Source organism: Zonotrichia leucophrys, chromosome 2 (genome assembly GCF_028769735.1).
Source record: "Zonotrichia leucophrys gambelii isolate GWCS_2022_RI chromosome 2, RI_Zleu_2.0, whole genome shotgun sequence".
NCBI lineage: Eukaryota > Metazoa > Chordata > Aves > Passeriformes > Passerellidae > Zonotrichia > Zonotrichia leucophrys.
In genome coordinates this window covers 118,763,174-118,787,960 of record NC_088171.1, presented here as the reverse complement: position 1 = coordinate 118,787,960, position 24,787 = coordinate 118,763,174, and the positions used below count along the sequence as shown (strand labels likewise).

The 24,787-nt window shown below is 42.0% G+C and overlaps 1 protein-coding gene across 1 annotated transcript in view; it reads right to left on the bottom strand.

The window, feature by feature from the left end:
- Positions 1 to 15,420, bottom strand: part of SGK3 (serum/glucocorticoid regulated kinase family member 3) — a 55,365-nt gene extending 39,945 nt beyond the window's left edge. Inside the window, exon 1 of the mRNA XM_064706181.1 lies at positions 15,232 to 15,420. The gene's annotated coding sequence lies outside the window, so the exon portion shown is untranslated. The remainder of the gene's footprint in view (positions 1 to 15,231) is intronic.
- Between the last annotated feature and the right edge of the window lie 9,367 nt (positions 15,421 to 24,787).

Sequence of the window (24,787 nt, the reverse complement as noted above, 5' to 3'; positions counted from 1 at the left end):
AGCACTGTTATGCACCAACTCAGAGTAGAAAAAAGGTAGCAACAATGAAAAAAACCCAACCTACCAAAGCAAGAAGATGTATCTTAAAATCCAAAAAGGACACAGATTTAAGACAAATGTTTCAAGAGTTTATTTGCTGACCTTACTTTGCTTACTTGTTTATCTAGCCATTTCCCAGGTTTGCCAGATTTCCAATGCTATTCCTGACCCACAGAGAAGATGTACATTCATCTACCAGCCAGAGAGTCTGATTTTTGTACTCCAAGAACATTTTCATTCTCACATTTTCTGTCCTAGGAACTATGGGTCAGTGTTTGAAGGTACATGTGAGTCTGAACTTCTAAATGAGTTTCAGAAAGAATTTATATAAAGACACATCAGCAATATTTTACTTAAACATGCATATGGTCCTCTTATACCAGGTAAAACCAATACAACAAGCAGCAGGTACAGATCATCTTCTGGACTCCAATAAACTAATTTTTTCTTTAACTTACCTTTCTTTTTATAATATTGCAATCTAGCAGAAGCCAGGTAATGGAATATTATAAATCTAAGTATGGAGCATAAGCAGCAAGTAAATAAGTCCATCTAATCTCAATACTAATTCAACACCACTGTTCCATTTTGCAGCTTTAAAAAGGAACATGGCAGTATTTGAGGTCAATAGTTTTTTGATGTTAGGTGTTGTGGTGTTGCAGGGTAGGGACCACATGGAATGAGGCAAGATATTGTAGATTACAGCATGAAACTTGACTACCAGGTAGGAGAAATTACCACAAAATTGTATCTATTGACATTTAGCTTTGATGTACATACTTTAAAAGGGACAGTAAGAATCAGATTATTTAAAAAACATGGTATTTTCTTGAAGTCATTGTTCAAATTACTCAAATGTTTCATATGAAAATGTCCCTGCACACAATCCAAGCTACTCTTGGATATATCAAGAGCAAGTCTTATTCCAACTACAGTTTTCTCCAACAGTGCTGTACAAATTAAAGTAGTTTTTGTAGATGACAGCACAATTCTAAGTTTGCACAAGAACACAAAAGAGCAGAATGTCAGAGTTTTCTAATTACATGGCAATCTTTGTGTCAACCTGGTTCATTAAATGTTTTTATAAATCTTTGAATTGACGAAAAAAATCTTTTTCTAGAAAGGAGATAAAAGATTTTGTAAAGCCATGAGAACTTAAGATACACATCTCCTGCACTATAGCTCTTGATAAATCCATTGGTTTTGCATTGGTACTACAATATGGGCTATGTATGGAATCTGTATAACATTCAAGAAGCTACCAACAATCAATCTCTGTTTGGATGCAATTGCAGCGGCAGTGAGGATCTCCTAACTGGAATGTGCACTGTGCTAGTGGATAATAACAGGAACAGTGTTGGAGGGGGGTACTAATATCTCTCATTCCTGGATGGTCTGAAGCACACCCCATGCAAGCACTCAAAAATCTCTCCATGTCACAGCAGCTCTGTTTCCCCTCAGGTCTGGGATGAGTCAGCAGCAGTTTGCTACACCAAATTGCTTCCGATTCCAATGTACCTTGCATTTATTTAAAAAGTGTTGCGGTAACAGCCCTTCAAAATACCCACTTGAGAAATAATGTTTCATTGTTCACCTTTATGTAACTGTGGTTCTCCCAGGCCTACGCTGCTCTTTTTTTTGATTTGTTTGTCACCAACTTATGCCTTCCCGAAAGCGGCTGTTGCCACACCAGAACCTCAGGGAACCTCAGAACCTGCGGTCACCTCCCCTGGGGAGCCGGGAATGTCCAGCCAAGGGTCCTCACCACACACCTCTGTTAAAACAAAGTCGGGATAATTGTGGACATTTTCATCCTTCACCCATCTACCTCCCCTGATTGATGTAGCAGCGAGTCCAAAGTCAGAAAATACAACCACTGTTTATTTCTCACTCTTACAGGAATGATGACTAATTTTGAGAAGAGAAATGCAGAAGTAATCGGGATTTTTTTAAAGTCACAGTAAGGAGGTTGGCTGTTTCTACTGCTGACTCCTATTTCCAGCTTTCCTATGCACATAATTGCTAAACAAAGTTTTTCATATACACTTTATTGCATACATTGTGAACTGTCCTGGTTTCAGCTGGGATAGAGTTCATTTTCTTTCTATTAGTTGGTACAGTGCTGTGTTCTGGATGCAGTCTGAGAACAGTGTTGATAACACATTAATGTTTTAGTTGTTGCTAAGCAGTGCTTACCCTAAGTCAAGGGCTTTTCATGTTCCCATCCTCTGCCACTGAGCAGGTGCACAGAATCTGGGAGGGATCATAGCTGGGGCAGCTGACCTGAACTGGCCAAAGGGATATTCCATACCTTAGAGCATCACACTCAGCATACAAACTGGGGCAGTTGGCCAGGAGGCACCAATCCCTGCTCAGGGATGGGCTGGGTGTCAGAGCATGGTGAGCAATTGTATTGTCCATCACTTCTTTCTCTTGGGTTTTATTCCGCTCTTTCCATTTTCTCCATTATTTTTATTGTTATTGTTATTACTTTTTTTTCAATCATTAAACTTTTCTCACCTCAACCCATGGGCCGTACTTTTCTCCAATTCTCCCCTGCATCCCACCAGGACAGGGAAAGCGAGCGAGGGCCTGGTTGCCTCCTGGGGTTAAACCATAACATGAACCTGCACAGTTAAACTTGTGCCACATCTTCAAACCTGTTTTATTGGAAGGATGTCCCAAGTCACACAAGTCAGAGCAATTTATGGGATAAACAAGAGGCAGTAGAACTTCAATCAACTAACAAAAGAACCAGTGGTTGAGTGACACAAGTGACCAAATAAAACATCAAACACCAAAGAAAAATACATTTTGGATATTTCACATAAAAGAAAATTTGAAAGCATTAATATGCCTACCATGATGGACAGATAGAGCCAAACTATACTTGTATGGCCATTAGAATTGTGGAAGTATGAAAACAAGATGTTGGGATTACTTATTTAATTTACATGGGATTATGTTCAGCTTTGTTTTATTGAGTGTCCAGGAAAGTTGAGGGGAGACCATGACTTCCTGTAGTGTCTGGAAGGAGAGAGGAAAACACACAGAACTTGCACTCCTTTACTTTATAACTAAAATAATAATTATTATTTTGAGATTTTCTTTGAAAAGAAAGAAACCACCCAACCAAAAACCCCAAACTACTTATATGCGGGGGGGGGCAGTTGGGACAAATTTACTACAAAAGTAAGTAAATCAGATACTAACAAAAGATTATTCCGTAGAATAATTGTTAGTATCTTCTGAACACATAATTTGTCTTACATTTTAACCAGATCCTTTTCTTTTCCAAGTGTGGCAGCACATGTCACAGCCTTAATTCAGAGGAAGTTCCAAAGTGATGGGCTTCCCACAGCAGGGTAGGTGCCTTTGCCACCCACCCTGGAAGTGAAACAAGTCAATGGTAATCCTTCAGCATCACTGCTGCCACCAAGGGTGAACACCCAAAGGTTCAGCTGTCTCTTGGGAGTGGACTGCAGCACAGCATTCCCCATTCAAAACAGCAAGGGCAGGCATTTCAGTTCATTGCTGAGGTCACCCACGTCAAGCAGCTGCTCGTCCTGATGAAATGGTTCAGTTAAAATGTTCTACTGTCATTGCTGTGATGAGCCATGGAGAGAAATCCATGGTTGGAGGAGTCTGGATTCAGTGTCTGACCTTTCTACAGTGTCAACAACTTGTGAAACAAAATCTGGACCATCCCATGAATGGGCTGAGGTTACAGACCAGAAATGGAGACTAGGTGATCTTTAAGGTCCCTTCCAATCCAAACCATTCTGTCATTGTGTAAATCTGAAAGGATACACTCTCCTTAGGTTTCAAATTAATGTCTCCCACTATGGTAGATCCACTGTCACAGCACAATGGCAGACAACAAGCACAATGACAGCCAGCAGAATCTGAAGCCTTGCAAAAACAAGCCATTTGCACTGACAGGGCTAATCAGTTTAAACAACAACAAAGCCATTAAAAACCACCTACAGCACCAGGGTTATTTGTTTGATATCTCAAATCTACACATCAAACAGCTAGCAACTTGGAAGTAAAACCAAGGAGCCTGAACAGGGAATCTACTACCATGTGGTATCTCAGCAGTCACATGGCATAGGGAGCAAAGGCCTGTGAATTGACAGCACTTTAGTTTAGTTTAGACTTAAAGTTCTTTTACTGAAAATTAGATGTTTTTTTACATTTAAAAAAGGCAGTGGATCCTTTAGACTTGTTTCTAGACAAATGGAAAGCAACCAGTTCAGAAGAAAAGTTGACTAAATGTCATTAAATGGGAGGTGGTGGAGCCCAGTAATGAAGCTAAGAGAATGTGAACACAGGAGACACCAAGGGGCAAGACAAGAAAGAAGCAGCAATTCCTCTACAAAACAATACAACATGATAATCTGTGCTTGTGCCCTGTAAAAATAAACAAAAGCAGCAGAAGATTTATTTGTTGAGACAGGTACAGAATGTGAAAACATAGTCAAATTGCTAGCAATAAATATAAAATCTGCAAAAGTACATAGTTATGAGAATCAACGTGGTTAAGGTAGAATTATAATGCAAAAAAACCCCAAAACCTAGCAACAAAAAGAAATCCTTATTATCAATATGTTTATAGCCTAAGAGCCAGAAAAACCTTCTGGCCCCACAGAGAGAAAAGCTGATGAGAGATGACACCCAGGAGACCATCATGTCTAGGACATCAGCCTACACCAAGGGGGTCAAATGCAAGCAGTGATTGGCATAAACCACAGTAATGACAGGTAAGATTTCAGGAGGAACAGGAGAGAGAGAATGTGAATGGAAGTGTATGCATGTCTGCACAATGGAAAAAACCCCAAGTAAACAAACCAAAGCAACAAAAACCAGGTAAGAATATTAAAGACCCAGTGAGTCAGTTTACCTTCAAATTCCTGGAGAAAACAATCCAAAACAGATCAATTAGCAGCACCTGGAAGATAATCCTAAGTAACAGACAAAAGAGATTTGTTAAATCAGATTGCTAACTTCCTCTGACAGCCTTCCAGAGAGGTAGGAGAGAAATCACAGATGTCACACCTTCCCTTTAGAAAAGCTTTGAAACTGCCTTGAGATATTTTAACAACCAGGTTACAGAAGCAGGAAGAATAAATATTAATTCTAGATGTGAGAAACAGAGGTTAAGTATATCATCATCAGGACAGGGTAGTGATCTGGAAGAATGGAGTGAAATGTAGCAGATTATATGCAAAATATTGCCCACAGGCAGGAAACATTTAATATGGAAATACAGGATGGGAAACAAGGCCTCAGACTACAGCAGGTCACAATGACAAATGTCATGCAATTCTAAGACAAGTATTGCTGTGAGATATAAAATAAGAGTGGAAAGCCTGAGCATAATCTGCTGAACTCAGAAAAGTCATTCTACTTCAGTCTGTTTTTGTCTGAATATCTCCGGCATGGTGGTCCTACCTGTGCGGGTCTGGGGAACAGAAATAAGAATGAAAACTGGTCTGGAAAATGTGACTTATGGGGAAGTGGCATGGACAAGCTAGTGTGGGGTGGGGTGGGGGGAACGCACTTCAGGGGTAGCTGTTATCCTGGAAGACTACTTCAAAGCGAAGGGAATTGTCCCTTCAGGACAAGTCCTAATGAGCTTAAAAAGAGCACAGAAAAGGTTCAGGTTAATAAGCACTGGATGAGGAGAGACAAGAACATGAAAAAACTATTGGAAGGGTAGTGAAGTAATGGAAGAGATTTCACCAGGAAAGAGCTTTAAAAAGAGCTGAAGCAAACACTTCTTCATAAAACACAGATTGCATCTTTGGGGCAGAGATCACTTGAGACAGACCTTATGGCTGGGAGCAATGGTTGAGGAATGCCATGGTGGCAATCAGAAGTGAGGGAAGGAAAAAGTGGTTTAGAAACACAGAGAGAAGCTCTGAGGGAAGTCAGGTGACAGGAAGGAAGCTGGGAAAAACAAAGATTAAAAATGAGACTGCCATTTGCAGGGAGAATCATTTCAGAGGTGTGCTACACTTTAATGAGCAATGACTTAGAAGGATGCACCTGAAGTCAAGAGAAAAGATGGGCTCCAGGTGCTTGGATCTACTCTGGCTGCAGTTTTGGTTTCAATGTCTTAGCAAATAATGCAGTGCAAGAAAAGCATATCCACAGAGAGGAAGAGAGTTGATGCTGAAGATGCAGCACCACACGACCCATGTTGGCATGGCAGGCTGTGTGTTTTGCTTCAACCCAGTTTTAGCCTGGTCCTGTGCCTGGATCAGTGCTAAGAGCACACTGGAAGAACATCTTCCAATCTTACTTCATCTGAAAAGAATCCAGCTCATGTTCCCCAGGATTCCCCAGCAGAGTGAACCACAATGGATGTAATCCAAAAGCTTGCTCCTGAACTGAACTAATAATGTAAGAGAGACGCATCTGAAGCCAAGCCAGAGGAATCCAGGGACCAGCTGTGACATCCATGTGGCAGAGACCAAAGCAGGACACAGCAGCCACAGCAGAGCAGAACAACAGTGCTTTCCTCCACTGTTACATTTTGCAGCAACAAGCATGACTGGAGTGACAGTGTTCACTCTCTAGACACCAGGCACTGACTGATTTGAGACAACATATTGACAATTTTAACTGACATCTGATGTGACATATGGACATCTCTGGTAGATCTGTAAATACACTGCAACAACTATCACAATATTTTAACTTAGCAACTGCATTTGCTTTAAAATAACATTGCTAATAATCTGTCCTATTTTTCTTTCTTTCTTTTCTTTAAATGAGGACTTATGTCTAGGGACTTTCTGACTCATAATTAAAACAGCAAAACCAAAACAAAGGGCCAAGCACCCAAGTCATCAATCTTTTCCAGCTGCCGAGTCATAGAGCAGTAACCAAGACAAAGAATGTTCTAGCTTCTCCCTGCCACTTCCTAATACCAACATATTTTCATTTCATAAACTTTCTTTTCCTAAAGAAGTGTCAAATTGTGCACATGTCTGTGTGTGTCCCCTGTCCCTGTTTAGATTCTGAGCTTCAAGGCCATCCTCTGTAGCTTCTGAAATATTCAGCCCCTTCAGATTCTTTCTCAGGGACTGTTTTGTTTCTTACTCTGTGCACATCACACATCCAACATGGTTCCCTGAATAATTATCCAGGATTTGACTGGGCGGTTGATGATAAAATTTCTTTCAGGTCATTTCAAGTGACGCTCCTATGCAAAACAGTAAACTGATTTGTGCATGCATTGACAAGACTGCAGTTTAATTTTTGAGTAAAACCCTGTAAGGGTTATGAAATTCCTCCTTCTGCCTCTATTTCCATTCTTTATAAATAAACCCACATTTTATGTGTAAAATCCTACAAACAATCTCAACTAATATCAACAAATACAATTAAAGGATTTGCAGAGAAATTCAAGATACCTTTTAATACATGAGAGAAGCTACAGAAATCTGGTTTTATTCCCAGATAATTAAACAAGGGGATAAATGGCTGAGGGCGTAAAACATAAGAATATCTTAACTGAGGATCTGAGCCAGCTTGTGTTGCAGACAGGCATTATTTACACATTCTGGTGAAGTACTCCACAGATTTAACATTTTAAGGCAGTTTGTGAATTTCTAATGTCAATTCACATAAAATGTGCTTAAATACCCAGATGCTATGACCAAAACTAAATGAGTAATAAATCTGAAGTTCATCTGAACTGGCGAGGTTAAGTCAAGTTTCTAGTTTAAATTTATATTGCCTTGGATGTGTAAATTAACATCCAAGCAGCAAAATTTACTTTTAATTGGCTTGGACCGTAGATGAACTCTTTCCTTTTTAGTCTGCCTTCTGATTTTAATTGGGTAGAAAGCTACTGTAAATATTTTCTTCTTTCTCACCCCTTCTTCCCAAGGTTTTTCATAAACAAGTGAGGTATTGTTTAGCTGCTGTGCTCTAGACCCCACACACCCCAAAGCAAAACAGAGGAAAAGTATGTGTTCAGATTGCTACAGGGCAGGACTTTATACATTTTTTCATCACATACCAGCAAACAACTTGCCTTCCTCCAAACAAATTGATCAATGCAACTTATAGTGTCTTTTTAGCTTTGCTTCTCATCATCTGTAAGGAGAGAAGAGTAGGCTTGGAAACTTGGGCAAAGGAACCTAAACAGATTTGCTCAGCAGTCTCCAAGTCTCTGGTCAACAGCTCTGTGCTGTTCAAAGCCCAAGTACAAGTGCATCACTGTTCTCTCATTTAAATGTAGAATAATTCTAGGATTCATGGCAATGCCAGCTTAAACTTAGCTCTAAAGAAACCCTTTGTTTTCAAATAAATCAGTGCCTGGTTTTAGATAATTCTATAAAGAATCCTATTCACCCACCACGTAACCTATTAGTTAACATGAAAAGAGCACCAAAGAGGCAGCCAACCTCCAAAAAATTGTGAAGAAAAGTGAAGTTAAACCAATCTATCTGGCATATGCCTTTGGAGTTACATATAATGTGTGTGGACACACACACAAGATGTAAAACCTCATTGCAAACAGCACTGTTCATTCTTGATACAAACACTTTACACAAAGACAGCTGAAGATTTTGTAGCACACATTCTCTCACCAGAGCAAGGTAATTGTCTGGTTTTCTGTCACTGCTCAAAGTGTCACATTATTTTCAAGGGACAACTTGAAGGACAGTTTTGGGGTTCCCTGACACAGAAACTCCATTTGTTTATTATCAGGGCTCTGAAAACAGAAAGATGGCAGGCAAGAATTGTTAGTCCCAAATACTCCAAAGACAACAGATATTCTCTTACCAAAGGCTGATTTGAGAGGATGAAACTTAGAAATTAAAATAATAAAATGCAGCTTTTTCACTAGTCTGAAAAATCTGTGACCCCTTTTAAAGAGCAATTGATGAAAACAAGTTAATTATTTACAAGATATTTACCATGAGTACTGGGAGATTAAATTAGCAGAATTACATTTATTGCTTAAATGAAACAGGAGGGTCTAGAATTTGGAAAAAAAAAAAAAAAATCAGGAGGCTAATTGGATAATTGGATTCTAGGCTATCAGGATCCACTATGACCCCAAATAACCCCCTTCTGTTTCACTTCTTACCTGTCATAAAACATTGCTATATAGTCCTTAATGCTACATTCTCTTTTTACTTATCTTTTTATGAAAACATAGCTTTTTGCTTTCTCTCTCTCCCCCCCCCCACCCCCCCCACTTTAATAAATCCAAGTTGCACCGCTGCTATGGCAGCAAGGAAGCAGAAGTCTCCTAGTTCTTTGATGCACTTGTCTTCAAGGCATTTGACAGTCTGGGTACTTTTGCCAGGTAGTTTTTATTTCTGAATTATGCTAAGTTTTCTCTGTTTTGTAGTTTTTGGCAGCATTCCAAACTTGTAGACTTAATGCATCTTTCTTTTGCAAAGTATGGTTAAGTCCCATCCAAAGGGAGTACAGGAGTTATTTTCTTCTTTAATTACCTCCTGTCCCTCCTCTATGCTCTTTCCAGCATTAAAGCAGAACACATACCATAAACTGGAAATTCTACCATGGTTGACTAAAAGCATTCATTTTCTGAATGCTCAGTCCTTACTTATTTACTAAATTTAGTATAAAACATATTTTAGGGTTTGATAGTGATCCCAGTTCATAAATACCTAACACTAGGAATCTACAAACAAACAAACAAACATTTAAACCTAAACTATTATAATATAAACACACAGTAGTTCAGAGTCATGCAGATCAGGTACACTTGCATCCTAATGCATCCAACATTCCTTCACCTAAGCAGGAACTACACAGGGTATGGAAGAGGCCAAAACACAGCCAGCCATGGGCTGCAGCACATTCTCTAGGTGAGTTGGAGGTAAGTGGATTTGTTTTGTGAACCTTGAGAAGAGGCTTGAGGGGCACCTAACAGCAGCCTCCCAATGGCTTGGAGAAGAAGCCAGACTTGCAGGTGCATTGCATGAGAAGGAAAATCCCCACAAGGATAACTGACCACTAGGACAGGGTGTCCAGGGGGGCTGTGGAGCCTCTGTCTTTGGAGGCTTTCAAAACACAGGCAAACACAGCCCTGAGCAGCCCTGTCTGAACACTCAGGGTGAGGAGTTAACTCACCACCTGCCAAGGCTCCTTGTAACCAGAACAGCAGCATGATTTAAGATGTTTAGCCATGAACAGCACTTACCCCTCCAGCTTATCTTGCAAGCTGAATCCAGAACTATCACTGTAATGCAATATTATGTACAATACCATGAGACAATATCTTCACAGGTGCCCATTTTCTCACTAAAATACCAATTTGAGCACAGATTAATTATGCAAAGCTCTAAAATAGCTATCAAGATACTTACTGAAAAATAGATCTGTGTTTCCAACTCATGCCTTGTTTTAACAGCAAAGTTACAAGGTCTCAATAATTGGCACACAGTTTGCATATATTCAGATATCAGATTTTGCATCCTATATTATAGATAAATAGTTGGGAGTTACTTCAGTTGCACGGCTCTTCAAAAAACACTCACATGGGGGTACAACTCCGTGGGGCACCTGCTGCATTTGCAACATTGAGTCCAGGATGGGAGGCAGAGCTTTCCTTGGTCCAATGTCTGTCCCAAAATACTTTGCAACTAACAATATAGTGAAGATGTTTTCAATAGTTCTGTTTCCTCGGTTATTTCACAACAGTGAGCAGGAGATGGAGAAGTACCATTGAAGGAAAATGAATCCCAAGGGCTGGAAGAGTCAGCAGCAGCAAAGCAGCGTGATGGTGCCTGACAAGGCAATGGAAACATGTTGGTCCTGCTTCTCTTCAGAGGCAAAGGATCAGAAGTTGGTACCCCTTTGGTTTACTCTCAGAGGAACATGAGTCTGTAAAGCTGTGCAACTTCTGCACTGGCAGTATTTTGCAATAGTATTTGGCAAGACACTCAGCACTAGCAGCTTGCCAGTTGCCCTCACTGCTTCAAACAAGACTGCCAAGAAGTAAGATGCGACATCTCTTTGAATAAAGGAGCTGGGAAATAAATTTAGACATCAATCTTGCTTACCCACACTCCCCCAACCCCCAGGTGCTTTCCTGCCCTAAGCCACAGAAAAATTGTAGTTGCAAAGCAAAGCATTTCAAATATGAGGGAATAAGGAAGTTCCCTCTCCTGCTCAGGTGATCTTCACAGGGTGTCTGAGAAACTGGAGTGAAAAGATCACATGAAGATACAACCCTACTTCTTCCTTTGCTAAAGAGCAGGGAGAAAGAATCCTAACACAGAACTGGGCAAGGGAATGGAGTTACAGGTCAGGACACCAACACACATATCTGTGGCACAGAACATGAAAAACACCACCTAAAAACCTGCATAATATAAAACTGGCAGGGAGACATTTCTGACAGTGGTGGGCCAGGATGGGGATTCCTGCACTGGAAATGGGGCTTTCTGGAAGGAAACACTGGACGCTTTCCCTACTTCAGCTTGCAGGTTTGAACTTCTAAACTGGGATTACAATCAGCTGTCACCACCCACTCCAGATCTCTGAGCTCTCTGAGATCTCTGTTCTCCTGGGCCCAGTTCTCTCCCAGAAAAATTAGTCAAGTGGTGATCCTCTCTTCAGACACAGAGGATGCCATGGAAATGCTCACCTCTGATAATCATCACCAGCAAGCTACCACCAGATGCCAGCCCTCCTCCCAGCAGGACACACACTGTTGTGACAGAGTCACAGTTCTGCTGCTCCCTCGTGCCAGCCTTGGGCAACCTGCTGCATCTTCCAGCAGCTGGCAACACAAGGAGCCAAGTGTGCCCTTCTGCTCGCCTCCTGCAGCCTCTCCAACAGCTGCAGAGGTGACAGAAGACGTGGGTTTGAAGCCCTGAGGCACAGGAGGCCAGGTTTCACCTACCAGAACACAGCCTGCTGCTCAAACCCCAGCAGCAGCTCCCAGGGAAGGCTGAGCACGGGCTCCTCCTTGGGCAGTGCTCCCAAGAGGAAACACACAGCTGCACTTGGAGACACAGCCGATCCATCAGCGCGTGTGTTTACAATGGCCTGCCAGTGCCCTACTTTCTTCATCTCCTCAGGGCTTTGATGCTCAACTGCAGCAGCTCTAGATAAGGTGCTTAAGAACTTTCTGCTCAAAGAGGGAGACCCAATATGTTTAAGATACTTTCAGAGTCGGGCAGACACAGTGCTAGGTGGTTTGGAAGACTTTGGGGGAATAAATTCTGTTTGAGAATTAGGAATGCAAGCAGGAACCTGATTAACATATTTTATAATGTTCTTACAGCACGTGGAAGCCCTGCAGTTCTACTTTGGAAAGTGTGTTTACTTTGTAGGACATTTTACCATATGGATACTACTTAAACTAGAACAAAATGAATCCTTCAATACAAACACTCAAAGAGCTAACTTTAAATAAAAACAACATATTGCTTTACTATGGCTCAGTCTATATAAGTACATACATTATTTACATTAGTTTCTAGTTCCTTGGTCTAGAGAAAAAAAATCATAGCAGAATAACTCTTCAATGATTTAGGGATGTCCAAAAATGAAGTCACAAAACCAACCACCAATGACTTTCCTTTTGGGAAGTGCACATTCCTTCAAAATAACATTCTTCTGAATGACAACTTAGACAACCAAAACAAAAACATAATTTGGAACTACAAAGATGTGTAATCTGAGCTCTATTTCCATGCAGAAATGCAGAGTATTTGTGTATGAAATGGCTTGTAGCCATGGGACAAAAAAGCCCTAGTTATTACTTGCATGCAAATTATAAAACTGAAACCATCTGGAGAATGATCTGGGATATAGGGAGGACAACTCAGGAGAGAACTGATGTGTGGATGTGGGTGAAGGATCACAGCTTATTAGCAGCTTATCCTGTATGGATAGGAAGGAAAATAGGATTTGACATACCCTCTTATAGTGATGATTAACATGAACCTGCAATTAGCATGCATGGCATTTGAGATTGACAGATGATTTCCATCATAAACCCTAGATCCCAAGAGAAACAAGAGATGCTTTGCATCTAGTTTTATTTGCTAATACCTGGGTCATTTTATTTAATATACTTTATTTTTGGCCCTCAGCATACCCTACTGAAATATTTTGTTGCTGGGTCAAGTCAGCTTTGGAGGCTTGCAGCTACTCCAGCTAGCTAGGCTGAAGCAACTCTGCATATTAAAAACCACCCATCACTATTTTAAACACATGCCATTACAGTCAAATTATCCACCTACTTGTGGATTGACTTTAAACAAGTCAAAAACTGAACAGAGTAGTGATTTTAAAGTGCTCACATCTTCAAACTTGAACTATTAGCTCCCTGCAATACATTATTTTATAAGCAGAGTGGACAAGGAACCATCCAACCACTGAACCCCCATGAGTCTTCTGAAGATTTCTGTTCAATGAGATTTGAACATCATTTGTCAGGCTTCTTAGAAAGATACCTGTCCCTGGAGAATGAGAATGCACACACTGATCATAAAAACAAACAACTCTATGGGTTGCTGATTATCAGCATGAAGATCCCCTCAGAACAACACAACCAATGAATTACACATCTTGCAGCACTCTGGATGCAGCCCATGTATTCACCAGTCCGCATAACTTTCCCTCAGGAAATGTTTAATCCTCTTTGAAGATTACAATAGATACTGAATTTATTAAATTAGCATGAAAGAAATTAAATGCAAGGGCTGTCAAGATCTATTTTGAGTGTCCAGTATAAATGTCAATGCTATTTCAATGCTTAGAGCTCATAATAAAGAGGCTGCAGCACTTACTGGAGAGAAATACAGAGATCACTAACTGGTTTTTGCTGCCAACTAGTGCATAGTTGAAAGCTCTTCTGCTCTTCATACAACCTCAAAAATTAAGGGAAAGAGCCTGACAGAATTCAGATTTAAAAAGAAAAGCTTTGCAGGAGCATATAAATCTCAGCAAGGGGATGCCGAGGAGCTCTGACCAATGCTCACAAAAGCACTGAGGCAGACAGCCTGCAAGTTACAAAGTCATGCAAGGGAATATTACTGGATACTCCTTCAAGCTCGACCACTTCTCTTCTTAATTCAAATCCCTCAAGTCTGAGTCAGAATTTTACCTTCCCATTAAACAGCTGTGCAGTGATCAACTACTGCACAGGAGGAGGAAGCATTATTTTAATTCTCTCCCTGCCTCCAACCTTCTCTCATGCTGAAGATATTTAAACGAGTAAAGAGACAATTCCAGCCCTTGCCTCTCTGGCACGGAGACCACCAGACAGAAGGACTGCAGACCCAACCTGTGCTCACTGCTCTGCTTCTGCAAGGCACAAAGCAAAGCTAACCAGGGTCTCCTCATCCTGCGGGGGCAGAGGCAGAGGACTCTGGAAAAGGGCTCTTTCACCTGCTCTAAATGTAAATGCCCAGCCATTCTTCATCTCTTAAATGTCTGATTCCAGCACAGCTTTACTGTCCTTATGGAGTTAAGAAGCGGAACTGAAATGAAGTTTGGTGGTGTCCGTAGCTGCAGCCCAGAAAGCAAACCCTCCCACACCGAGCCAGCCATGCAAAATAAAGCACAACGCGTAAAGCTACATATACACGCAGTAAAAACATTAGGGCAAGAGTACTAGCAGGAGTCAGTAACACTGCTGGAGAAGGGTGGGAATTAAAAAAAAAAAAAAAAAAAAAAAGAGAGAGAGGAGAATATGAAACACTAAATTACTTTAAAACTTCTTTGCAAATACAATACCTAAAATTACAGCGGCGGGGGGAGCAGAAGTTTCTGCAAGTTTGTTTGTTTACTCGCCTGCGAGCACTTTGCCCCCTGTCCGTGAGCGGATCCCGGAGCCGCCCGCCCACGCCGAGCGCCGCTTTCCTGCGGGGGCGCCTCCAGCCCCGGCCCCTCCGCAGGACCCGGCCAGGGCCGCGCCGAGCGCTGCCCGGGACCGCCGGCCGTGTGGGGCGGCTCGGGTGCAACAAAAGGGAACCGAAACGTCCCCGAGTCCCGTGCCCCGGGCGAGTTGAGTCCCGTGTCCCCGGCTGAGTCCCGTGCCCCCGGCTGAGTCCCATGTCCCCGGCTGAGTCGAGTCCCGTGTCCCCGCGGCCGCGGAACCTCCGCGGCTCCGGACGGGCTCCCTCTACCCCGGCCGTGGCGGGGGCACGGAGCCCCGGACGGCTGCACCCCGCGTACCTGCCTGCCTCCGCCGGCCGGGGCGGGCCGGGGATGTCCGTCCGTCTGCTTGTCCGCCCGCTGGAGTTGCCGCTTCCTCCTCCCTGCCGCGTCAGCCGCGCTCCTCCCGCCGCGGCCGCGGGATGACGGGCTCCCCTCACGGGGCTGCGCCCACCCCGGGGCGGCCACGGGCCACCGCCGCTCCCCGCCGGCGCAGGCGGGGCCGCTGCCGCTGTCGCTGTCGGTGCCGCCCCCGCCGCCGGACCGCCCCGAGCAGCGCCCCCCGGGCGGCGGCAGCGGCAGCCGGGGTCAGGCGAGGACGCGCAGCCGGCCCCGCTCCCGGCCGGGGCCCCGCGGCTGCCGCTGCCCGAGGGACCGCAGGGCCTGCGGCTGTCGGCTAGCGCGGGATGTACGATCCAGGCACGGATTACCGCGATCCTCCCGCTAAACCGGGAGCTAATCCCGGGCGATGCCGTCCTCCCCACAGGCGGCACCCAGCGGGCTCCGGGAGCCGACGGTGCTGCCAGGCCGCCGGCAGGGACTGTGCCCAGCGGGACATGCACGGAGCCTGCCCAGCGCCGGGCCGCTCCGTCCGCTGCAGAGCTCTCACACCCTGGCACAGAAAGCAACGATGGTTTTAGATGCCGATATTTTATCCACCTGGGCGCTAAAACTAGATCAGTCGGGCTGTATGAGGGACAGGGACACAGGAGACATCAGCTAGGGTGCAGAAGCATCCTCCCACTCTGTCCTGTAGGCATTATTTTGACTTTTTTCTCAATAATCACCTTGTGCTCATTTCTCACAGCAGGATGTGGTAAAAATAGTTATCGGTTTGTCTCAAGCAACATTTTTTTATCTCTCTTTTGGCTGCTTCTCTATGCTTCCTGGCACACTTTCTTCTCCACAAGTTACCACAGGATGCATCACAGCAAAACTCACCTCACCCTTAATTTGTGCAATCCAGCCTCAAAACACTTCTGTCAGATTCATGGTCCTGGGTATGGCCAACTGAGGTCCCTACATGGCACACTTTAGGAGATGGCACCAGCTTGGACACTTCACAAAATGATGAGAATTTCCAGGAAGGCCTCAGTGAGAGGGTGTGAGATGAGGGAGATTTTTCCAAGCACAACCAGGCCACCAGTGATTTTTTTTTGAGTGGTAGTAAGAGGAAGGAAAGAGACTACTGAGGACAGAAACGGCTCTTGCATCCTGAGATGCTGGAAAGACAGAGACTATAGTATGGACAAAAGTGAATCCCAGAGAATGAACTTAATGTGATGGTCTGGTATAGTTAATCTGTTGTCATAGTACATCCTGAAAGAATGATCCCTAAATTACAATGTTTCTTCAGTACAGTTTGGGTAGTTCCTTCCTTCCCAGCTTTCAATGAAGCCAAGGAGTGAGATGAAAAAGTACAGCTAAAAGCCACATCTTTAGGAAAGGTAGGTATCAGCAGGTCTTGCCAAGATGGTCATGTCTTCATGCAAACTTCCTCTCCTCATCCAGGGATTTTGCTACCATGTTTTAGTGGCAATACTGTTTTAACCCATCATTATGCCCAGTCACCTGACTGCACCTAAAATTCATTTAATCCCAAGGGTAGTGGTCAATGCTTCAACCTCTAGGTGAAGATCAGTGGCAAATGATGTCCCTCAAGGATCCATACTGGGACCATGCTCTTCAGTGTCCTCACCAATGGCATGGACAAAGGGATCGAGTGCACTCTCAGCAAATTTGCAGATGACACCAGCCAAGTGGTGCAGTGGACAGGCCTGAAGGACAGGATGCCATCCAGATGGACCTGGACATGCTCCAGAAGTGGGCCCATGGAAATCTCATGAGGTTCAGCAAGTGCAACACACTATAGCTGGGGCAATCCTTGGTATCAGTACAAGTGGGGGATGAATGGATGGAGAGCAGACCTGTGGAGAAGGACTTGGTGTGGATGAAAAGCTGGATGTGACCCAGCAATTTGTGCTTGTGGTTCAGAAAGCTGACTGTATCCTGGGCTGCATCAAAAGCATCAGGGCCAGCAGATTGAGGGAGGGGATTCTGCCCACTTCTTTGCTGTGATGAGATCCCACCTGCAGTGCTGCACCCAGCTCTGGGGTCCCCAATAGAGGAAAGGCATGGACCTGTTGCAATAAATCTTTGTCCAGACAAAGGAGGTCCTTAAGGATGCTCAGAGGGCTGGAGCACCTCTCCTGTGAAGACAGGCTGAGAGTTGGGGTTCTTACAGGAAGGTTGTTGACCTTATAGCACCTTCCACTCCCCAAAGGAGAGCTGTAAGGGATCTGTAGAGAGTATTTTTCACAAGGGCAGGAAGTGATAGGACAGGGGATAATGGCTTTAAACTGACAGAGGCTGGGTTTAGATTAGATATAAGGAAGAGAAATTTTACAATGCAGTGGTGAAACACTGGAACAGGCTGCCTGTCTGTGAGTGATAGAGTCCCCATCAGTAGAAACATTCAAGTTCAAGTTGGATGGGGCTTTAAGTAATCCATTTGAGCTGAACATGTCCCTGCTCATTGCAGGCAATTTGGACTAGATGGCCCTTAGAGGTCTCTTCCAACCTGAATTATTCCATGATTCTGTGTTTCTGTGATCATCCAACCTTATGTTTCTCACAAGGCTTGCACACATTTAATATTAAGCACACGTGGGTGTCCTTGATCCATCTTGCATGTGTAATTATTTAGAATACAGTCACACAGAAATCTATTTTCAGGACAACTTCCAAAAGGCAAATCTCCAGACAAAAAGATTATGCAGTTTGACCCATTCAAGAGACCCACCCCTGTTATGCAGAAGTAATGCTAAAAAGTGATGAGTGATTCTAGCTGTATTATTACTCTGGAGAAGGGGTTTGATTAACAAAACTAAACATTTCCTGTAAGGCCTAGATTTTCAGGAATTAATCTGTCAGTATCAGAACCCTATTTCTGCATTGGATTAAATTAGCAGTGACAGAACTGAATAATAGATGTAACCATTCCCTCCTTCCCCTTGACTCCTAAAGAATCTGAATGAGGAAAAAGTCCTGAAAGATCTTCTCCCATATCAGGACAAAACTAAGAACAAAAAATGTTCTTTCCCCTCCCTAAGAAGGAAAAATCTGTTCCACCCCAAAGTAGCTTACAACCTGATGTATCATCTCAACATATTTGAGCTTCTTAAACCCTTAAAAAAATGCCTACAGAATTCCTATTTCCAAAGCTCTAACTAGGCACACTTGTATTGTTAATTCCTTAACAGAAATTAAAAAATTCTAAAACCATCCATCTTGAGTGAAATCCACTTCAGTTAACTAACAATAACAAGAAACTATTTCTAGAGTTTTCCTGGTACTTAAAAGGCACAGAGGAACACAAAAGGTCAGCTGTAAATAGAATATTTTATCAGTTGAGGAGTCTGAAGTGCTGGAAGTCTCTTCTAGTCCTTTTTGTGTGCATGTGTGTGTAAAAACACTACAAATAATTCTTTGGCCTGATATAATTCATTTTTTCCTGCTTCACATACTTTGGCACAAACTAGGCACCTGGGGAAAGACATGGTCCTCTTGCAGGTGATGGGTTGCCATGCTGACAGCCTGGGGAAAAGTTTCCAGTCTAGACCACAATGAGCAGATGCAGCCATGGTGGTGGAGTTCCTGAGCAACTGCAAGTTCATGTTCTTTCCAAGTTTATTTCTCTCCACCAGACACTTTTCTATCACTAGTCAGGATATTACACTCCTGCACAGACACAGCAGAAAACTTAAATATCAAAGAGAAAATTAACCATCTCCATTTCAAGGTAAGGAGAGTTCACATATAGTAAAAACCTGCTTAAAAAAAAGGAAACAAAGGGAAAAGTGACTTGCTACTACAACCAGCCTTTACTTCCATCTTAGTTTTCCTATAAAAGCGGCTTTTTCCTCCTGCTCTGGTATTCCACTGTGAGGACACAAGTACACCCTCAAGGTCCCTAATGCCATGTCCTCTCTACTAGGAAGCACTAAACTTAGACAATCTTTAAAAGATCAGTCTCAGGCCGGCTGCTGAGCAAACGAAGCTGATAGAGGTGCCTCATTCGTTTCCTCATGTCTGCTCCACTGTTTGTTTTCTTCTCTTATGCATATCCTTCCAGACAGGTTGATTTGTTTAACTACACTCAGGTCAACGTCTGAACAGCACACCTAAGAGCACCACCAATACAGAAAGAGAAAACAGTGGAAAAACAGATTGCAATGATGACATTCTGCTTTTAAAGCACAACAAAACTCCTGTCAATGTCAGCAGTCTGGTGCACAGACTGAGGTCAAAATAAACCGTTTGTGTAGTTGTGGATATGATGCATTGTCATCTTACTATAAGAGGCAAAACAAAGGGGAGAAACATCTTTTGTGAGGTCACCAGGACTTCTGCCTTCTTGCTGTACTTGCTTTCATTTTCCTTCTTACTTCAGCTATTTGCATGTCTCCACCCTTCATCCCTTTGCTCTTCTTTCCCCGTAGCAACTCTGCCTTCATACACCCTACTGCTGCCTCCTCCCACATGAAGAAGCCACGTAATAGCACGGGCTGAACTTCAGAGGGGAATTGCAAAGACAAATGGCTGTTAGCTGATGCAGACTTGTAGCAAGCTCTCTAGCACTATGGGCTATGAGCCAAAGTTGGGATGAAAGAAATAGAGACTGACTAAGGACAAGTGGAATAAAAGAAGTTTAAAAAGTTTGGAAGTAGAGAGCAGAGTTAAATAAGGTGACCTTTTACCTTGGCTTTCTGTTCAGCAGACCTGACAGTACACGCTTGTGCTGGGTAGATCCCCCACAACCACATACTAACCAGGCAATAAATCAATGATTACGTATCACGAGAAGGGCTTGTTGTGACATGGATTCATCTGCCCCTGAATCCATGCTCATGAACAGGCTCCTATCTTCAGGCACGTAAATTCCCATCTTTTCAGAGCAAGTTTCTGAAGGAATTATAAAGTTCATCTTCAGGAGGCTAGCTAACAGTTCATATTTCTAATTAGCTTAGAGATTTACAAGGTATAGTGCTGAAAATGCCTTTCCTGCAATAAGGTAGTATAACACATTTTATTGAACATTTGAAACATGGACAACAGCAATTAAGATGAAATTTTAACACAAATGTCAAATAAAAAGAAACTTAAATGCTTTATGGAGTTCCAAGGACTTAGTTAACAAATCACATCTGGGGATCTCTCATTGAGCCTTCAAGGAAAATCATCTTCTACCAAGCACTGCCATTAGGCTTTCACATCAACACCCAAGTCACAACAGGTACAGAGGAGCAGAGTTACTCTTCTCATAGCCATCACTTCAGGCTGGTTATGTTTCCTCCACTGTTGCACGCTTTGAGTTTCATACTTTAGTTTGTACTTGTCAGTGTCGTGAGTAAATCTAGATTGGATTTTTGCAGAATTAGAGTTCATGGACAGATATTCAGATGAGTCTAAACAGAGGCATGTTTCCTAGTCTTAGTTGTTCTTAAGTAATGGTCATTTGCTGTTTGATCCTGAGACATGATGAACATTGGTGCAAGATGCTGCCAAGTTTGTGGGTGATATTTCAGGACATGCAAGCACTGTTGCTTTTCCCCTAAGTAGGGGCATCTTTCAAGTGAGTAAGTGCAGTTCTTTCCCTGGAATGGGGAGAGGTGTGCAATTAAGCATCATATCCTCTGTCTAGGTAGGTAGTAATCACACTTTATTTTCTTTCCCTTCTTCCAAAACCAAAATTTGTTATTCCTCAATCATATCCTCTTACTCAACTGTTGTGACATATTGTGTTGCTATTTCATACTTTAGTGTGATCTCTGTAAAGTTCAAAGTTAGACCAGATGGTTAGCTGCCCTTCAGCTTTTGTTGCTGGATGCACTGTAACACCCATCCCATGCACAACACAATCCTGTTAAATTTTTGCATGCAGAGCAGAGTAAGTTTTTTGCATTCAGGATCCCTGCTGCTGTGAACTGTTTATCATATGAAACATCAGTGATGTTTGCTACAGCATCTAAGAGTCAACCTCTGCAAGCACAATTAGCTAAAATAATAGAAGACAGCATATTTTTCAAGTCTGTGAAAAACTCTTCAAAATTATTTTTAAATTTAAATTAGTTTTTAAATTTGAAACTATTTATTTTAAATATATTAAATAACAATTCTTAAATATCCAGACAAGAATTATAAGCTATTTCTCTACAAAAAGATACAAGAAGAAAGGATAGTATGGTATGTATTGCAAAGGTGAAACATAATTGTTATATCAAGATCCCTCCAAATAGAAATCTAAATAATACAGCAACAAAAACCATGAGAGGACATATAATCATCTTACCCAATAAAAACTGTAAAAATTAAGCCAATGATTAATTAGAGACCCTAAGTCTACTTTTGCTTCTTAACACAGTTGTATAAAAGGGAATTGGGATTAAATCTTAATGGTATAGGAGGGAAACAACTGTCATGTGATATAACAATGTAAGTTTCCGAGAAGATGAAATTGAATTAATTTACCAAAGTTTCAGTTCAAGAAAATATTCTGCTTAGAAAACAAACTCATTTAATGAAATGGTTTTTTTGTTTCTTCTCCTTTTTCCTTTCTGTCCTAGCTGTGGTTGCCCTTTTGGGGAACAGGAAAACCCCCTGCCTCATGTGTTTCCCATGAACTATCAGGAAGTAGCAACAATGAGTCAATAGCTTTCACAGATACAAAATCTCAAAACCTACCACAAATTCATGGAGGTGTTCCTATATGTATAGGAGTTAGGGTCTAAAACCTTTAAAAGAAGAGAATAAGCCCTTTGAGTGGGCAAGATGACAAGACTGTAAGGGAGCTGTAATCCATCTCCGAGTGATGTGCAAGGGTTACTAAAGTTTCTATATGTGAATTCTTTTATATACGTGTCAGCTGGAAGTGTTGTTACTTAATGCTTACTCATCATTAACAGGCAGTCTTTCCAGCTCTGCTGATAGCAAGAGTACTTAAAAATGAAATAAAATATTTGTTTTCCTTCAGTTTTGTTGTTCTGCTTTCTTATCTTTACTGTCTTCTGTTCTATGAACTTTTCTGCCCTGTAATGCAATTCAAATGCAACCAGACTAAGGAGATGGATGACATCTCTACCGTAGGGCAAAATTGGAAAGAACTGAAGTAACTAATTTTTTTTTTTTTTTTTTTTAAATCTTGCATACAGACATAAGCATAGTGAAATTTAGTGGGCATGCAATGAAAGGGTAGTTGAACTGTACAAGTGAGTAAGAGATATCTACAATACTCTGGGGTCTTCAGTGTGCTGTAACTCTAGTCTAAAAGCATCCATTTTGTAATCAACTTTTGCAGAGCTCCAGCAGGGAAGACCCAGCGAGTGTCCCAGGTGTTCTGACCAACAGTCCATGGATCTGCTGTCAGTAGAGCATATTTCCAACCACCAGTAGCTTTCTGCATCTGACGTAGCCTATATTCGTTGGTGGGAACTGCTGGAAGTTTATGAGAAATGCTTTGGCATACAATAGGAGATGGCTGCTTACAAAAAGTCTGTTTGGAAAGACTCTGGAGTCTAGGGAGTGACTGAGGCACAATAATTAAAGTAGAGGTTAGATAAACCTAAATCAATATTAAACCAGTGGTAAAATTGGTTCTCCACTTCAGAGAATTTTCAGATCCTATCTGTTCCTAAAGATCTATTTGTCTTTCCTACACCTAGACTTGAGAGACAGTGTTTTGGGTGCAGTTACATAATCCTCTACTTTCTCCTCTGTCTTATTCTGTCTTCTCTGTCTTAACCTATTCAACTATAGTAGGTTTACCTGTGGAAGGCCTTCTTTGAGGGGTCAGGTATTGTGCAGCAAGGAAGAGGGATTGCTGGGATTCCCTTTCTGAGGAGCTGGTGTTTCCCACTTTGCCAGACAGCTTAGGTATTCCCTCTATCAGAGGTTCCACACACATTTCTTTCTTCCCACACTACAGAGAGCCAGTGAAGTTCTTTGTAAGAGCCAAGTTGGGAATAATGCTCTTGGAGGGGTAACAGCTTCAGTCAAATATTCTTCTGTAGGTTACTATAGCACTAGCTAAATCTTTCAGTTCTGCTAACCCCTATATCAGAAGGTAATCCCCCAGTCTCTTTCTCAAACCATCATTTTGCTTTTTTTCTGCTTTTCAATGTAACATGGTTTTGTTTGTCTTCGTCAAGGGCAGTCCCCAAAATTTCACCTTGAGTGCTGGGCTGGATGCTTCTGGTGTAAACAGGAGGTGAACAAAGCTTATCCATCAGAGAAGTGGATTTATCAAACATATTCACAAACAGAAAGCTAGAAAAGGGTTGTGAGTAGAGCAGACTATTTTTCATGAAGCCATATTATCTCTAACATATTTTTCTGATTTTCTCTATGTCTGTGTCATGATTCTTTACTGAGATCTTGACTCACAGTTTGTGTGTTACCTGCCTCAGTTACCTTGCTTTTGCTTGCTTACATGACAACATCCATTCTTTCTCTCAACCTTATTTTTTCTAGATCATGATTATTTTATTGTTGATTTAGTTTAGACCTTTCCCTGTTTGTTCTCATGTTTCTTGAAATGAGGAACTTACACACACTGTGCTTGCTGCAAGTTGCCATGTTGATCCTTTTGTATCCCTGTGAGATTCATTCACTGAATCCTTTAAAAGGCTTTGCTTTTTCACAACAATATGACGTGGCTGATTCACAATCAGTTCGTGATTCACTGCCCTGATCCTTTCTGAAAAATGTTTCCAATAAATGTACTCCTTTATCCTGTGATTATAAGTAAGAATAAAATATTATATATGCTGATTTCCAATCTTATTTATTTCACTAGCTTGTCAAGAGAATTTTAAACTATACATTTCTCCCTCAAATTGCTTGCAACTCTTTCCAGCTCGGTGTTTCCCACAAGTTTGATGAGTATAATCTTGCATGTAATTAATGGACAGACTGAGGACAGATGCCTGCATAACCTCATTTTGATATGGTTTTACAATTTGGTAGTGACCAGCTGCTCTGCATATGCTGTGGTTACGTAAGTTTGCTATAATCATGGCTTTTCTATCTAGCACAGCAGTATCGGATCAGTACGTTTTCTGCCAGCTGGATTGTAAACTGCAATGTGAGAGGATACAAAAACTCGCGAATGCCAAGGTCAGACAGCTATCACTTCTTCTCCTGTATGTGCTCTGCCCTCACTGAGAGAAAATAGGTGACCATATTGGGCTGGCATTGCCAAACATTCCCGACAGAAATAATACATTCACAGTGTTCTCCTTATATCCCCTTTATTACATCTTTCTGCTTTGGCATAATTGGAATTTTTTTCCCCCCATCCTGCTTTCTGTTTGGTAATTTGTTTTAATGGACATTTTTGCCATGTGGCTTTTGGTGGTTTTTTTTGTGTTTTGGAGTCAAGGTCATTGTTTAACTGAAGTGATTTTTCTTCACTTTGCTGTTCCTTGGACCGAGATGGCTTGGGCTCATGTAACCTCAGATTTTTTTCTGAATGATTTTTGATTTTTACTTCCTTCACATTCAATATTATCTAGAAATG